This window comes from Oncorhynchus kisutch, unplaced genomic scaffold (genome assembly GCF_002021735.2).
Source record: "Oncorhynchus kisutch isolate 150728-3 unplaced genomic scaffold, Okis_V2 scaffold2829, whole genome shotgun sequence".
Lineage (NCBI taxonomy): Eukaryota > Metazoa > Chordata > Actinopteri > Salmoniformes > Salmonidae > Oncorhynchus > Oncorhynchus kisutch.
Window position 1 is genome coordinate 1 of NW_022264774.1, and position 12645 is coordinate 12645.

The window sequence follows — 12645 nt, forward strand, 5'->3', positions numbered from 1 at the left end:
AAATATCAGCAATCATCAGGTAAGAGTGACAAACAGGTATCAACATGGGGGGAAATCATAACAAAATGGCTTATGGGTATTTTCAACGCAATCGTGTATTATTTATTTTTAGGTTTAACAGGCAACTCACCTGTGCTGTGGCTTGACTTTAGATGTGGCCAGTTCAATTACCTGCAGACTTTAAGAGTGTTCAGAATATGGCCATTTTGATGAATTTAAAAATGCCTCAGATAGGACCAAAAAGTGTCTGGAGCTATCCGTCAGGGGTAAGAGTGACAAAGTTTCCACATGTCAAAATGGGGGGAAATCTTAGAAATGGCTTAATGGTTATTCATGAGAATCGTGAGGTGAATCGTGAGTGATCATGGACTCTCACCTGAAATCGTGGTGACTACAAACCTGTAACTATGCTACTGTGGCCCTATAGAGCTAGAAGGATGATAACCAGGTTGTGTAAGGTGTGATGTGGGATCCTATCCCAAATGGACAACTAATCCCTATGTACTTGTGGAGATCTGAGAGGATATGATGGTATAAGAACACGACTAAACTTCAACCTCCGGAGGGGTCAAGAAAATTCAATTTCGTTGTCGGCAGGATTCGAACCTGCGCAGGAAGATCCTAATGGATTTCTAGTCCATCGCCTTAACCACTCGGCCACGACAACAGTCTTGTCAGCAGTGAATGGGCCACCAGGCATAGCCTACAGAAAGTGATAATTTTACAACTGAAAGACAATGCACTAACTCATTAACTCATTATAATGCAATATAATGAATTGTTCCCCTCATTCATTATTAAGTACAACTGTTTTCTAATTTCCTTGATCTTTGGTCAGCTCCAGAAGGTTTTCATTTGAGAGTGTTTATTATAAATTGTTATTTCATCATGTTATTATTATGCTAAGCAGCATGACCTCCTGAGAGGCGCTAAACAACTGTCAGAAGTGGGATTGAACCCACGCCTCCATGGGAGACTGCGACCTGAACGCAGCGCCTCAGACCGCTCGGCCATCCTGACTACAGCACATTCCCTGGGTATCGGGTTAAGAGTATGGGGTAAAAGTAGAAATAGGCACGCAACGCAATCACCACAGAGACCATTAATTTATGCACGATTACCGACTTGCACTTTCAATAGTCATTTGTTTTATCAATGAAAACTCCAGTCACTTGATTTAACCTCAATATGGCCTTCAATGGAAAAGAGTAGTAAATCTTCATTGAATGAACGCTAAACTGGCCTCAGAATATGGCCATTCTGATATAAATGATAAGATTCCTCAGATAAGACTGAAAAGTGTCTGTAAATATCAGCAATCATCAGGGTACATGAGTGACAACAGGTCCACATGGGGGAAATCTTAACAAATGGCTTAATGGGTATTTTCAACGCAATCGTGTTATTATTTATTTTTTAGGGTTTAACAAGGCAGCTCACCTGTGACTGTGGCTTGACTTTAGATGTGGCCAGTTCGATTACCCTGCAGACTTTAAGAGTGTCTTCAGAATATGGCCATTTTGACATGAATTTTAAAAATTGCCTCAGATAGGACCAAAAAAGTGTCTGGAGCTATCCGTCAGGGTAAGAAGTGACAACAGGTTTCCACATGTCAAATGGGGGAAATCTTAGAAAATGGCTTAATGGTTATTCATGAGAATCGTGAGAATCGTGAGTGTATCATGGGATCTCACCTGAAATCTGTGGCTTGACTACAAACCTGTAACCTATGCTACTGTGGCCTATAGAGCTAGAAGGATGGATAACCAGGTGTGTAAAGGTGTGAGGTGGGATCCTATCCAAAATGGACAACTAATCCTATGTACTTGTGGAGATCTGAGAAGATATGATTGGTATAAGAAACACGACTAAACTTCAACCTCCGGAGGGGTCAAGAAAATGCAATTTCGTTGTCGGCAGGATTCGAACCTGCGCAGGAAGAATCCTAATGGATTTCTAGTCCATCGCCTTAACCACTCGGCCACGACAACATTCTTGTCAGCAGTGAATGGGCCACCAGGCATAGCCTACAGAAAGTGATAATTTTACAACTGAAAGACAATGCAGTAACTCATTAACTCATTATAATGCAATAAAATGAATTGTTCCCCTCATTCATTATTAAGTAAAGATGTTTTCTAATTTCCTTGATCTTTGGTCAGCTCCAGAAGGTTTTCATTTGAGAGTGTTTATTATAAATTGTTATTTCATCATCTTATTATTACTGCTAAGCAGCATGACTCCTGAGATGCACTAAACAACTGTCAGAAGTGGGATTTGAACCCACGCCTCCATGGGAGACTGCGACCTGAACGCAGCGCCTTAGACCACTCAGCCATCCTGACTACAGCACAGTATCTGGGTATCGGGTTAAAGAGTATGGGGTAAAAATAGAAATAGGCACAGCAACGCAATCACCACAGAGACTGACTTGCACTTTCAATAGTCATTTGTTTTTATCAATGAAAAACTCCAGTCATTGATTTAACCTCAATATGGCCTTCAATGGAAAAGAGTAGTAAATCGTCATTGAATGAACGCTAAACTGGCCTTAGAATATGGCCATTCTGATATAAATGATAAAATTCCTCAGATAAGACCGAAAAAAGTGTCTGTAAATATCAGCAATCATCAGGGTAAGAGTGACAACAGGTCCACATGGGGGAAATCTTAACAAATGGCTTAATGGGTATTTTCAACGCAATCGTGTTATTATTTATTTTTAGGGTTTAACAAGGCAGCTCACCTGTGACCTGTGGCTTGACTTTAGATGTGGCCAGTTCAATTACCCTGCAGACTTTAAGAGTGTCTTCAGAATATGGCCATTTTGACATGAATTTAAAAATGCCTCAGATAGGACCAAAAAGTGTCTGGAGCTATCCGTCAGGGTAAGAGTGACAACAGGTTTCCACATGTCAAAATGGGGGAAATCTTAGAAAATGGCTTAATGGTTATTCATGAGAATCGTGAGAATCGTGAGTGTATCATGGGATCTCACCTGAAATCTGTGGCTTGACTACAAACCTGTAACCTATGCTACTGTGGCCTATAGAGCTAGAAGGATGGATAACCAGGTGTGTAAAGGTGTGAGGTGAGATCCTATCCCAAATGGACAACTAATCCCTATGTACTTGTGGAGATCTGAGAGGATATGATTGGTATAAGAAACACAACTAAACTTCAACCTGGAGGGGTCAAGAAAATTCAACTTCGTTGTCGGCAGGATTCGAACCTGCGCAGAAAGATCCTAATGGATTTCTAGTCCATCGCCTTAACCACTCGGCCACGACAACATTCTTGTCAGCAGTGAATGGGCCACCAGGCATAGCCTACAGAAAGTGATAATTTTACAACTGAAAGACAATGCAGTAACTCATTAACTCATTATAATGCAATAAAATTAATTGTTCCCTTCATTCATTATTAAGTACAGATGTTTTCTAATTTCCTTGATCTTTGGTCAGCTCCAGAAGGTTTTCATTTGAGAGTGTTTATTATAAATTGTTATTTCATCATCTTATTATTATTGCTAAGCAGCATGACTCCTGAGATGCACTAAACAACTGTCAGAAGTGGGATTTGAACCCACGCCTCCATGGGAGACTGCGACCTGAACGCAGCGCCTTAGACCGCTCGGCCATCCTGACTACAGCACAGTACCTGGGTATCGGGTTAAAGAGTATGGGGTAAAAATAGAAATAGGCACAGCAACGCAATCACCACAGAGACCGACTTGCACTTTCAATAGTCATTTGTTTTTATCAATGAAAAACTCCAGTCATTGATTTAACCTCAATATGGCCTTCAATGGAAAAGAGTAGTAAATCGTCATTGAATGAACGCTAAACTGGCCTTAGAATATGGCCATTCTGATATAAATGATAAAATTCCTTAGATAAGACCGAAAAAGTGTCTGTAAATATCAGCAATCATCAGGGTAAGAGTGACAACAGGTCCACATGGGGGAAATCTTAACAAATGGCTTAATGGGTATTTTCAACGCAATCGTGTTATTATTTATTTTTAGGGTTTAACAAGGCAGCTCACCTGTGACCTGTGGCTTGACTTTAGATGTGGCCAGTTCGATTACCCTGCAGACTTTAAGAGTGTCTTCAGAATATGGCCATTTTGACATGAATTTAAAAATGCCTCAGATAGGACCAAAAAAGTGTCTGGAGCTATCCCTCAGGGTAAGAGTGACAACAGGTTTCCACATGTCAAAATGGGGGAAATCTTAGAAAATGGCTTAATGGTTATTCATGAGAATCGTGTTGTTTTTTTGTAGAGTGTATCATGGGATCTCACCTGAAATCTGTGGCTTGACTACAAACCTGTAACCTATGCTACTGTGGCCTATAGAGCTAGAAGGATGGATAACCAGGTGTGTAAAGGTGTGATGTGGGATCCTATCCCAAATGGACAACTAATCCCTATGTACTTGTGGAGATCTGAGAGGATATGATTGGTATAAGAAACACGACTAAACTTCAACCTCCGGAGGGGTCAAGAAAATTCAATTTCGTTGTCGGCAGGATTCGAACCTGCGCAGGAAGATCCTAATGGATTTCTAGTCCATCGCCTTAACCACTCGGCCACGACAACAGTCTTGTCAGCAGTGAATGGGCCACCAGGCATAGCCTACAGAAAGTGATAATTTTACAACTGAAAGACAATGCAGTAACTCATTAACTCATTATAATAAAATGAATTGTTCCCCTCATTCATTATTAAGTACAGATGTTTTCTAATTTCCTTGATCTTTGGTCAGCTCCAGAAGGTTTTCATTTGAGAGTGTTTATTATAAATTGTTATTTCATCATCTTATTATTACTGCTAAGCAGCATGACTCCTGAGATGCACTAAACAACTGTCAGAAGTGGGATTTGAACCCACGCCTCCATGGGAGACTGCGACCTGAACGCAGCGCCTTAGACCGCTCGGCCATCCTGACTACAGCACAGTACCTGGGTATCGGGTTAAAGAGTATGGGGTAAAAATAGAAATAGGCACAGCAACGCAATCACCACAGAGACCGACTTGCACTTTCAATAGTCATTTGTTTTTATCAATGAAAAACTCCAGTCATTGATTTAACCTCAATATGGCCTTCAATGGAAAAGAGTAGTAAATCGTCATTGAATGAACGCTAAACTGGCCTTAGAATATGGCCATTCTGATATAAATGATAAAATTCCTCAGATAAGACCGAAAAAGTGTCTGTAAATATCAGCAATCATCAGGGTAAGAGTGACAACAGGTCCACATGGGGGATATCTTAGAAAATGGCTTAATGGTTATTCATGAGAATCGTGAGAATCGTGAGTGTATCATGGGATCTCACCTGAAATCTGTGGCTTGACTACAAACCTGTAACCTATGCTACTGTGGCCTATAGAGCTAGAAGGATGGATAACCAGGTGTGTAAAGGTGTGAGGTGAGATCCTATCCCAAATGGACAACTAATCCCTATGTACTTGTGGAGATCTGAGAGGATATGATTGGTATAAGAAACACGACTAAACTTCAACCTGGAGGGGTCAAGAAAATTCAACTTCGTTGTCGGCAGGATTCGAACCTGCGCAGGAAGATCCTAATGGATTTCTAGTCCATCGCCTTAACCACTCGGCCACGACAACATTCTTGTCAGCAGTGAATGGGCCACCAGGCATAGCCTACAGAAAGTGATAATTTTACAACTGAAAGACAATGCAGTAACTCATTAACTCATTATAATGCAATAAAATGAATTGTTCCCGTCATTCATTATTAAGTACAGATGTTTTCTAATTTCCTTGATCTTTGGTCAGCTCCAGAAGGTTTTCATTTGAGAGTGTTTATTATAAATTGTTATTTCATCATCTTATTATTATTGCTAAGCAGCATTACTCCTGAGATGCACTAAACAACTGTCAGAAGTGGGATTTGAACCCACGCCTCCATGGGAGACTGCGACCTGAACGCAGCGCCTTAGACCGCTCGGCCATCCTGACTACAGCACAGTACCTGGGTATCGGGTTAAAGAGTATGGGGTAAAAATAGAAATAGGCACAGCAACGCAATCACCACAGAGACCGACTTGCACTTTCAATAGTCATTTGTTTTTATCAATGAAAAACTCCAGTCATTGATTTAACCTCAATATGGCCTTCAATGGAAAAGAGTAGTAAATCGTCATTGAATGAACGCTAAACTGGCCTCAGAATATGGCCATTCTGATATAAATGATAAAATTCCTTAGATAAGACCGAAAAAGTGTCTGTAAATATCAGCAATCATCAGGGTAAGAGTGACAACAGGTCCACATGGGGGAAATCTTAACAAATGGCTTAATGGGTATTTTCAACGCAATCGTGTTATTATTTATTTTTAGGGTTTAACAAGGCAGCTCACCTGTGACCTGTGGCTTGACTTTAGAGGTGGCCAGTTCAATTAACCTGCAGACTTTAAGAGTGTCTTCAGAATATGGCCATTTTGACATGAATTTAAAAATGCCTCAGATAGGACCAAAAAAGTGTCTGGAGCTATCCGTCAGGGTAAGAGTGACAACAGGTTTCCACATGTCAAAATGGGGGAAATCTTAGAAAATGGCTTAATGGTTATTCATGAGAATCGTGAGAATCGTGAGTGTATCATGGGATCTCACCTGAAATCTGTGGCTTGACTACAAACCTGTAACCTATGCTACTGTGGCCTATAGAGCTAGAAGGATGGATAACCAGGTGTGTAAAGGTGTGAGGTGGGATCCTATCCAAAATGGACAACTAATCCCTATGTACTTGTGGAGATCTGAGAGGATATGATTGGTATAAGAAACACGACTAAACTTCAACCTCCGGAGGGGTCAAGAAAATTCAATTTCGTTGTCGGCAGGATTCGAACCTGCGCAGGAAGATCCTAATGGATTTCTAGTCCATCGCCTTAACCACTCGGCCACGACAACAGTCTTGTCAGCAGTGAATGGGCCACCAGGCATAGCCTACAGAAAGTGATAATTTTACAACTGAAAGACAATGCAGTAACTCATTAACTCATTATAATGCAATAAAATGAATTGTTCCCCTCATTCATTATTAAGTCAAATGTTTTCTAATTTCCTTAATCTTTGGTCAGCTCCAGAAGGTTTTCATTTGAGAGTGTTTATTATAAATTGTTATTTCATCATCTTATTATTACTGCTAAGCAGCATGACTCCTGAGAGGCACTAAACAACTGTCAGAAGTGGGATTTGAACACACGCCTCCATGGGAGACTGCGACCTGAACGCAGCGCCTTAGACCACTCGGCCATCCTGACTACAGCACAGTACCTGGGTATCGGGTTAAAGAGTATGGGGTAAAAATAGAAATAGGCACAGCAACGCAATCACCACAGAGACCGACTTGCACTTTCAATAGTCATTTGTTTTTATCAATGAAAAACTCCAGTCATTGATTTAACCTCAATATGGCCTTCAATGGAAAAGAGTAGTAAATCGTCATTGAATGAACGCTAAACTGGCCTCAGAATATGGCCATTCTGATATAAATGATAAAATTCCTTAGATAAGACCGAAAAAGTGTCTGTAAATATCAGCAATCATCAGGGTAAGAGTGACAACAGGTCCACATGGGGGAAATCTTAACAAATGGCTTAATGGGTATTTTCAACGCAATCGTGTTATTATTTATTTTTAGGGTTTAACAAGGCAGCTCACCTGTGACCTGTGGCTTGACTTTAGATGTGGCCAGTTCAATTACCCTGCAGACTTTAAGAGTGTCTTCAGAATATGGCCATTTTGACATGAATTTAAAAATGCCTCAGATAGGACCAAAAAAGTGTCTGGAGCTATCCCTCAGGGTAAGAGTGACAACAGGTTTCCACATGTCAAAATGGGGGAAATCTTAGAAAATGGCTTAATGGTTATTCATGAGAATCGTGAGAATCGTGAGTGTATCATGGGATCTCACCTGAAATCTGTGGCTTGACTACAAACCTGTAACCTATGCTACTGTGGCCTATAGAGCTAGAAGGATGGATAACCAGGTGTGTAAAGGTGTGAGGTGGGATCCTATCCAAAATGGACAACTAATCCCTATGTACTTGTGGAGATCTGAGAGGATATGATTGGTATAAGAAACACGACTAAACTTCAACCTCCGGAGGGGTCAAGAAAATTCAATTTCGTTGTCGGCAGGATTCGAACATGCGCAGGAAGATCCTAATGGATTTCTAGTCCATCGCCTTAACCACTCGGCCACGACAACAGTCTTGTCAGCAGTGAATGGGCCACCAGGCATAGCCTACAGAAAGTGATAATTTTACAACTGAAAGACAATGCAGTAACTCATTATAATGCAATAAAATGAATTGTTCCCCTCATTCATTATTAAGTACAGATGTTTTCTAATTTCCTTGATCTTTGGTCAGCTCCAGAAGGTTTTCATTGGAGAGTGTTTATTATAAATTGTTATTTCATCATCTTATTATTACTGCTAAGCAGCATGACTCCTGAGAGGCACTAAACAACTGTCAGAAGTGGGATTTGAACCCACGCCTCCATGGGAGCCTGCGACCTGAACGCAGCGCCTTAGACCGCTCGGCCATCCTGACTACAGCACAGTACCTGGGTATCGGGTTAAAGAGTATGGGGTAAAAGTAGAAATAGGCACAGCAACGCAATCACCACAGAGACCAGTAAATTTATGCACGATACCGACTTGCACTTTCAATTGTCATTTGTTTTTATCAATGAAAAACTCCAGTCATTGATTTAACCTCAATATGGCCTTCAATGGAAAAGAGTAGTAAATCGTCATTGAATGAACGCTAAACTGGCCTCAGAATATGGCCATTCTGATATAAATGATAAAATGCCTCAGATAGGACCGAAAAAGTGTCTGTAAATATCAGCAATCATCAGGGTAAGAGTGACAACAGGTCCACATGGGGGAAATCAAAAACAAATGGCTTAATGGGTATTTTCAACGCAATCGTGTTATTATTTATTTTTAGGGTTTAACAAGGCAGCTCACCTGTGACCTGTGGCTTGACTTTAGATGTGGCCAGTTCGATTACCCTGCAGACTTTAAGAGTGTCTTCAGAATATGGCCATTTTGACATGAATTAAAAAATGCCTCAGATAGGACCAAAAAAGTGTCTGGAGCTATCCGTCAGGGTAAGAGTGACAACAGGTTTCCACATGTCAAAATGGGGGAAATCTTAGAAAATGGCTTAATGGTTATTCATGAGAATCGTGTTGTTGTATTGTTGAGTGTATCATGGGATCTCACCTGAAATCTGTGGCTTGACTACAAACCTGTAACCTATGCTACTGTGGCCTATAGAGCTAGAAGGATGGATAACCAGGTGTGTAAAGGTGTGAGGTGGGATAGATGGCCTGCAGTCCTATCCCAAATGGACAACTAATCCCTATGTACTTGTGGAGATCTGAGAGGATGTGATTGGTATAAGAAACACGACTAAACTTCCACCTTTTACCCAAAACAACTAATGACATGTAAAACCAACTCAGAAATCCCTAACAAATGGATTCTTGATAAAAAAATATCCTAAACTATATCCAGTACAAGTCAGCTACTCAGTAAACATAGTCTATGTGACTCGTAAATGTTTGTTTTTTTACCTCAGCTAGCATCAAGCTAACATATACTCCCACTCAATGTAAATCACGTTCTTCTCTCACTCAGTTCGACACAAAGCCAAAACAAAACCTTTCCTAACGTGATAATATCTTGACAAAGTTGTTAAATAGCATGTTATTACATATTGTGTATATATTTGAACGTTTGAAGTGCTGTTACATACCTGTAATAGTAAAAGAACTGACACAGTTTACCTCTGTAAAGTTCTGGTCCTTATTCTGCAGATGGTGAGCGCTTGACCAGAACTTGCTGTTTCTCCTGCTACAACAGTGCAACAGTGCCATCTATTGGCCTGATGGACTGCTGACGATAAAGTATGTAGAAAATCCCATTCAAGATTCATTAAGACAAATACATAAACAAATGGGGGGGATAAATAATAAATGGGTGTCTGTTTTTAGTGACTTTGTTTTCAACCCATTACACATGCACAATCATACATGTGCATTTAAAGCATTATTAAGATCCTTGAGTGTGGAACTGCAGGGCGTTTACGCAAAAAACACATGAATTTCACATGTGAACACGGGAAGTGTTCCAAAAACATGTTTTAATGTAATCTTATGTGAAGATAATGTGATAACATGTAAAGCAACATGTGATTACATTAAACGACACATGTGAAAATGTGATCACGTTGTGTTCCAAAACATGTTTTCACATGATTTCACATAAAATGTCAGTTGAAATCATGTGGTTTTTCTGTAAGGGCAGGAATATAAGATGCATTTTGATGTTATGTTTGATGTTACACGATCTTGAAAATGTAATGTTCTTTGAGGTTCTTCCATGTATTTTCCATTTTACTTTCCCTCAGTCCTTTTCACTTTCCTTGTCAAAACAAGCTCTGTCCCCATCAAGACTTATTCAGCTTCTGAAGGATATTAAACCATTCAACAAATAGTTTTATAATGAAGAGTAGACCCAAGTAAACACCCTGGAGTCTTTACACACACATTGAAAGGCAAATATCTCCAATTTGGACTCATCAGACCAAAGGACAGATTTCCACCAGTCTAAGGTCCATTGCTCGTGTTTCTTGGTCCAAGCAAGTCTCTTCTTATTATTGGAGTCCGTCCTTTAGTAGCGGTTTCAATGGAGCAATTCGACCATGAAGTCCTGATTCATGCAGTCTCCTCTGAACAGTGCATGTTGAGATGTGTGTGTTTCTTGAACTCTGTGAAGAATGTATTTGGGCTCCAATCTGAGGTGCAGTTCACTCTACTGAACTTATCCTCTGCAGCAAAGGTAACTCTGGGTCTTCCTCATGAGAGCCAGTTTCATCATAGCGGTTCATGGTTTTTGCGACTGCACTAGAAGAATCTTTCAAAGTTCTTGAAATATTCCGTATTGACTCACCTTCATGACTTAAGTAACAATGTTGTTTCTCTTTGCTTATTTGAGCGGTTCTTGGCATAATATGGACTTGGTCTTTTACCAAATAGGGATATCTTCTGAAAACCATCCCTACCTTGTCACAACACAACCTGTTGGTTCAAACGCTCTAAGAAGGAAAGAAATTCCACAAATTAACTTTTAAGAAGGTACACCTGTTAATTGAAAAACATTCCAGGTGACTACCTCATGAAAAGGTTGGAGAGAATGCCAAGAGTGTGCAAAGTGGTCAAGGAAAAGGATGGCTACTTCAAAGATTCTCAAATATAAAATATATTTTGATTTGTTTAACACTTTTTTCTTACTACGTGATTCCAATTGTGCTATTTCATAGTTTTGATGTCTTCACTATTATTCTAAAATGTAAACAATTGTAAAAATAAAGAAAAACCCTTAAATGAGTAGGTGAATCCAGGTTAACGCTATAATCCCTTATGGATGTCACTAGTTAAATCCACTTAAATTAGTATAGATAAAGAGGAGGAGACAGGTTAAAAAAATATTGTAAGGCTTGAGACAATTGAGACATGGATTGTGTATGTGTGTCATTCAGAGGGTGAATGGGCTAGACCAAATATTGAAGTCCTTTTGAACAGAGTATGGTAGAATTTTGTGTCAAGAACTGCCATGCTGTTGGGTTTTTCACACTCAACACTTTTCCCTGAGTATCAACAATGGTCCACCACCAAGGGGGGGGGGAACTCAATAGGAAGGTGTTCTTAATGTGTTGTTCTCAGAGCCTGAGGGTCACAACTGGTATGAGGTCAGACGTTACACACACATACTATTGACTAGGAGCATTAAGATCCTTCCATTGACCGATTGTTTGTTATGTCATTGCACTGGTCACTGATTTTGAATGCTTGTTTTGTTGTCGTAGGGCTGGGAGGAGGACCTGCTGCCTGAGGAGAGGGAGGTTCCTCTGCTAAAGTGAGTTCCTCTAAATGTCTGTGTAGTCTGGGCTTGTCAGATGCGGAAGGATAGTGGTCATAATCGTGTTATCCCCCATTGACTCTAATGGTTGACATGCTCCATTCCCTCCCTTTCACAGCCTCTACCTTACCAACAAGAGAGTGGAGGACATCGCCCTGAGGCTCGTCTCCCAGCGCCAGGCCTTCACTGTGAGTGGACCCACTTTTCTTTTTCTCTCTGTGACTTCTTGTTCTCCTTGAGGAAGATGTATCACCCTAACTCTTCCCTCTTTCCTAGACCCTGCTTGGTTCCACCCTGAGCAGGAACCATCTGTTTGTGGCGGGAAAGGTCCTCCTGGGCGCTTTGGTTCAGGCCAACCACATGGTAACTCACTAACTCATTCTCTTTCAAGGGAATTAGAGCATCCCTAAGGGGAAATGTGTTCTGTTCACTAAGATGCTATTTTCATTGTCATAGGACGAGGCCAAATTCATTCGTACCTATAACGACTTTGTGGACTACCTGAGTGACCCCTCCAAGCGGAATGACATTGAGAGGGAGCTGGCTGAGGCAAAGGTGAGTTCATTAACTCTTTCAAGTCTCACTGAGTTCTTCCACATGCATGTCTTTTATACATCACAGTAGCTGATATTTATGAAATCATTCCTATTTTCTCCAAACGTGTTTTCTTGTCCTA

General features: G+C 40.5%; 13 non-coding genes across 13 annotated transcripts; all 13 read right to left on the reverse strand.

Annotated features, from left to right (window-relative positions):
- Positions 1–585: 585 nt before the first annotated feature.
- On the reverse strand, positions 586–667 carry trnas-aga (transfer RNA serine (anticodon AGA)). Its single transcript has one exon. It is a non-coding gene; the product is annotated as a tRNA-Ser (tRNA).
- Positions 668–1908: 1241 nt separating this feature from the next.
- Positions 1909–1991, reverse strand: trnas-aga (transfer RNA serine (anticodon AGA)). The gene has a single exon. It is a non-coding gene; the product is annotated as a tRNA-Ser (tRNA).
- A 271-nt stretch (positions 1992–2262) lies between these two features.
- trnal-cag (transfer RNA leucine (anticodon CAG)) lies at positions 2263–2345 on the reverse strand. The gene has a single exon. It is a non-coding gene; the product is annotated as a tRNA-Leu (tRNA).
- An 866-nt stretch (positions 2346–3211) lies between these two features.
- On the reverse strand, positions 3212–3293 carry trnas-aga (transfer RNA serine (anticodon AGA)). The gene has a single exon. It is a non-coding gene; the product is annotated as a tRNA-Ser (tRNA).
- Positions 3294–3564: 271 nt separating this feature from the next.
- On the reverse strand, positions 3565–3647 carry trnal-cag (transfer RNA leucine (anticodon CAG)). The gene has a single exon. It is a non-coding gene; the product is annotated as a tRNA-Leu (tRNA).
- An 873-nt stretch (positions 3648–4520) lies between these two features.
- On the reverse strand, positions 4521–4602 carry trnas-aga (transfer RNA serine (anticodon AGA)). The gene has a single exon. It is a non-coding gene; the product is annotated as a tRNA-Ser (tRNA).
- Positions 4603–4868: 266 nt separating this feature from the next.
- trnal-cag (transfer RNA leucine (anticodon CAG)) lies at positions 4869–4951 on the reverse strand. The gene has a single exon. It is a non-coding gene; the product is annotated as a tRNA-Leu (tRNA).
- Positions 4952–5554: 603 nt separating this feature from the next.
- On the reverse strand, positions 5555–5636 carry trnas-aga (transfer RNA serine (anticodon AGA)). The gene has a single exon. It is a non-coding gene; the product is annotated as a tRNA-Ser (tRNA).
- A 271-nt stretch (positions 5637–5907) lies between these two features.
- On the reverse strand, positions 5908–5990 carry trnal-cag (transfer RNA leucine (anticodon CAG)). The gene has a single exon. It is a non-coding gene; the product is annotated as a tRNA-Leu (tRNA).
- An 868-nt stretch (positions 5991–6858) lies between these two features.
- On the reverse strand, positions 6859–6940 carry trnas-aga (transfer RNA serine (anticodon AGA)). The gene has a single exon. It is a non-coding gene; the product is annotated as a tRNA-Ser (tRNA).
- Positions 6941–7210: 270 nt separating this feature from the next.
- Positions 7211–7293, reverse strand: trnal-cag (transfer RNA leucine (anticodon CAG)). Its single transcript has one exon. It is a non-coding gene; the product is annotated as a tRNA-Leu (tRNA).
- An 868-nt stretch (positions 7294–8161) lies between these two features.
- trnas-aga (transfer RNA serine (anticodon AGA)) lies at positions 8162–8243 on the reverse strand. Its single transcript has one exon. It is a non-coding gene; the product is annotated as a tRNA-Ser (tRNA).
- Positions 8244–8506: 263 nt separating this feature from the next.
- On the reverse strand, positions 8507–8589 carry trnal-cag (transfer RNA leucine (anticodon CAG)). The gene has a single exon. It is a non-coding gene; the product is annotated as a tRNA-Leu (tRNA).
- Between the last annotated feature and the right edge of the window lie 4056 nt (positions 8590–12645).